This window comes from Sus scrofa, chromosome 6 (assembly GCF_054392235.1).
Source record: "Sus scrofa isolate SSC_HxYL_T2T_F1_AM1 chromosome 6, Sscrofa_HxYL_maternal_Yorkshire_Landrace_v2.0, whole genome shotgun sequence".
Taxonomy (NCBI): domain Eukaryota; kingdom Metazoa; phylum Chordata; class Mammalia; order Artiodactyla; family Suidae; genus Sus; species Sus scrofa.
The window spans coordinates 105,929,762-105,934,250 of NC_139388.1; positions in this window are offsets into that span (position 1 = coordinate 105,929,762).

A 4,489-nucleotide genomic window follows, 5' to 3' on the forward strand; every position below is an offset into this window, starting at 1 on the left:
ATAGCAAAGTGACCCAGTTATACATATATATATATATATATATATATATATACACACACACACATATATATATACACACATGCATTGTTTTTTTCCCATTATCCTCCATCATGTTCCATCACAAGTGACCAGATAGAGTTCCCTGTGCTATACAGCAGGACCTCATTGCTTATCCACTCCCAATATAGCAGTTTGCATCTACTAACCCAAAACTCCCAGTCCATCCCACTCCCTCCTCCTCCCCTCCCCCTTGGCAACCGCAAGTCTGTTCTCTATGTCCATGAATTTGTTTCTTTTCTATAGACAGGTTCATTTGTGACGTATATTAGATTCCAGATGTAAGTGATATCATGTGGTATTTGTCTTTCTCCTTCTAACTTACTTCACTTGGTATGAGAGTCTCTGGTTCCATCCATGTTGCTGCAAATGGCATGATTTTGTCCTATGTGAGCTTTTTAAGTGATCACCCCAGGTTTGGGGAAACACCAGAGCAGGAGCATTTAATTCTGGCAGAAAGACTGGGAAGGCTTTCTGAAGGAGGGGGAGTGCTGTGTTCACCCTGGATTTGAAGGAAAAACAGGGTTTGGAGGATCAGACAAAAGCCGATGGTGGAAAGTGGGGGAAGAGAGAGAGCATGAGGCAGGCCTGCACAGAGTGAGCTTGAGACAGAGAACCTAGGGAGCTTGTGCTAGCTGGAGGTATGAAAACTGACACTGAGAGAATGGGGAAGGGACCTGGTGTGGTATTTCTGCGTAAGGCATCAGGTGACCATGACACCCGTCAGCCTCTTTGGGAACCCATGAGATTTCCATGGGGATGAAAGGAAAAGAAGCCACAGATGGAACCAGGGAAGGGCAGGGGCTCAGATAAAGAAATGAGGAGGTGCACTTGAATGAGGGGTTGGGGTACTGGGTGAGAACCAGAGGGCATAGAGTCAGGGCATCTCAGGCAGAAGGGGGTCCAAGGCTACTGAAGTACTGAAAAGGGTCGTCCTAGAGAAAAAGGGAGTAAGTGGGTAAATGAAATCACAGGCAGATTCTGGATAAATGTTAAAGTTGAAGGAGTTTCTGGAAGCCCCATGGATCAAGTTACCACCTCCAGCATCAGATGCCAGGAGGAGAGTTTCAACCAAATCATCACGAATGGAGATTCTGTTGTTTTACCTGTTCCTTAATTGCAGGCATCCATCTTTGCTTATATACACATTCTCTCTCTTGCTGTTTCTTTCTGTTGCATGTATATTATGGTTATTTAAAAGTCGAACAGCTCTTGGATGGCCCAGTTGTGATGGAAAGGAAAAAGGGAAGGAACCAAGAGAAGGAACTGCCTCTCACTGAGCACCTACTATGCTCCAAGTATTCTGATCTAAGGTCTGGAAGTACCTTTCTTTGTGGCCTTTACCACCCCTCAGTAGTTAATGTAAGACAGCAAAGTGAAATCGTGCCCAGGGCAAGTGACTCACCAAGTTGATGTAGAAAAGTCAGATTTTTATTTCTTTTTCTTTTCTGATTGCTGTGGCTAGGACTTCCACAACTATATTGAATAATAGTGGTGAAAGTGAACATCCTTGTCTTGTTCCTAATCTTAGTGGAAATGCTTTGTTTGTTGACACAACACTATAAAGCAACTCTATTCTAATTAAAAAAAAAAGAACTGATAGACTATCTCTGTGAAATCATACTGTTCCCCTTCTGGCTTCACACCCCTCAAAAAAAAAAAAAAAAAAAAAAAAGAAAGAAAGAAAAAAAACAAAAGCACCTTTAAAGGAAAGTTTCAATTAGATACACTGAGAAGCTTAATGCTCTGCATTTTTGGCTCAGATGTCTTTGGCATTTTTAAAGGTCCACCCTCCTCTCTTGATGTTGTACCAACTCAGTCTTGATGGAAGGTTTCAGTGCCTTATCAGTTCCTTCCTGTAAGGGACAGGCTGTCCCCTTGGTTATGCTGTTCCAGCAGGCATCCCTGGAGAATGTCCTTTGATAAAAAACTGTGGTTGTGACCAGCCTTGTTGCCCAGCCACATTCCATCATCCCCTTCACACACATTCCTCTACCTTGATGTGCCTGAGGTCTGTCATCTCTTGTTGATTTTACTAACATGCAATTATTTTCTTGTTATTAAAATCATAATCACGTTTTCGGTTGCTATTTATTCCTGGAAACTGCATATTAAGATAATTATTTTTATCTTGCCAACACTCAAGTTACAACTCATAAATTTTATAGTCCTGGATATTAACCCCACTGCTGCCTGCCCCCAGCTTCTCAGGAAAGAGAGAAGTGAGGTTTTTTTCCAAAGAGGTCGGGGGAGTGGGGACTTGAGAATGGATAAAGTTTGCAACAACGTCTGAGCAGATAGATACCAAAGAGCCCAGGAGGGCAAGCAGAGAGGGGTTTTGCAAGAAGCATGGGAGAGCTAGATGCTTGGTTTCCTCCCAACCCACAGACCATCACCAGAACTCTGACCCTGATTTTGGCGCCACTGGAACGTGGGCTTGTCTATAAACACTTCCCACTTGCACATGAGCCATAAAGTGGCCTTTAAAAGGTAAGCCCAATGCAGATGCTGCACCAACCATGTAGCAGAAGTTGCTCTTTTTGAGAGCAACCTTGAGATTAATTACAGGGTGATGAAGCTTTTTGATGGAGCTGTATGAATTCATTTCTGATGATGGATCATTATGGGGGGGGGCAAAGTAAGTTGAATGGTGAATAATTCTGTACAACAATCACATACAGGAAAGAGGCAGTCACTGCATCCTCTGCACATGGGGATTAGTTTGACCGGGCTCTTAGGCAAACACCAGCATCCCACACGGGGCCTCCTGCATCCTTCCTTTGTCCTCCTGATTTCTGCCCTAGAAACAAACAAATATTTTGGTCTTAGCACCTCTGTACAGTCTTAAAAATGTAAAAATGATCAAATACCACCAAGAATTTTGTTTATATATGATATATTTATTAATGTCTGCATTAGAAATTATAACTAAGAAATTTTTTAGTACTTATTTTTAATTCACTTAAAAATAGCAGCAAAGGTCCATGCCATGCTCATGTGAACATAAATGTTTTAAGTGTTACTGCAAATCCATTTAACGTCTGGCTTAAGAGAGTGGATTCTGATGTAGGCTTCTGCTTCCATCTTAGAAACTGAGGGTGAGATAGCACACATCGTGAAGCTTCTAGAAACGTCCACTGTACACTCCTGAGAGAATGAGAGTGCAGAGGCAAATTATGTCTTCATTTGACTAGGAAAATTGTTTTGGTCATACAGGCCTTCTGCAAGAGGTATACGGACCTCCTGGCATTTGGACCACTCTTTACAAACCTACGCTAGACTCATGTGCCTTTCTTTGGTTGGAAATAAGCCAGTAGGGTGACTGATGGATAATGGGAAATAGGCTGTTAGTTGGAGTCAAGGCTGTAACATATCCTTTTATTTCCATGTTCCTCATCCAACAGAGGCAGACAACAGGGACATTCCAAAGCCCACTCTGAACATACCCTGCTTGCTGTTTCCCAAAGGTCTTTTCAACCCTCGTTTCATTTCCCCTCTACCATAACTCTCGGAAAAGCCCTTCTGCTATTCCACTCAAGGAAGCAGAGATGTTTAACGACTTGTTGAAGATCCCCCAGGTCCTCTAAAGGACCACTGAACCCACACCTTGGATTCCCCAAGTCCTTTCCCTGTGCTGGTCACCTCCCCACACTGTGGGGTTAATCCCTGTTCACTGGGAGATAGAAACTGGGCAGAAGGTGATTGAGAGCAGATGTGTAACCCAACATCTAAGACAGGGATTCATATATGCACCAGTGTATTCCCTTTTCTGATTCTTCAGGAAACGAAAAGACTTAATACACCAGAGAGGATCCACTGTATGCTTTGGCCGTGACCAGTGAAGTTTGCACCTTCTTAATTAGAAGAAAGTTCATTGTTCATTACCAGGACTGGGAGCATAGGTTAAACCAAATGTTAGCCACAAGCCAAGTTATTAGACTTTTAAAATATCCAAAGGAGGTTAGGAAGATCTCCAATGGGTGCTTTCCAAGGTGTCCGTGAACTTGGAAGACGAGGAGAAGGCTCAGTGCTGGCAGCTGGCTCCTCTCTGGTCTTTGCAGCCATGTCCGTCACGGCGTCTTCCCAGTCCTGCTCCCATCTGACCATCTGCTGAGAGGAAGACCAGGTTTCTTGAATTTGTGCTAGGCTGCTTTTGTTCTTTAACTTGAAAATTTTTTTCTTTTCCATTATATTTTGTTACAAGATATTGAATATAGCTCCCTGTGCTATACAGTAGGACCCTGTTGTTTATCTGTTTTATGCATAGTAGTTTGTATCTGCTAATCCCAAACTACTAAATTTATCCCTCCCTCACCCCCTGTCCCCTTTGGTAACCATCAGTTTGCTTTCTATGTCTCTCAGTCTGTCTCTGTTTCCTAAATAGGTTTATATGTGTCATATTTTAGATTCCACTTATAAGTGATATCATATG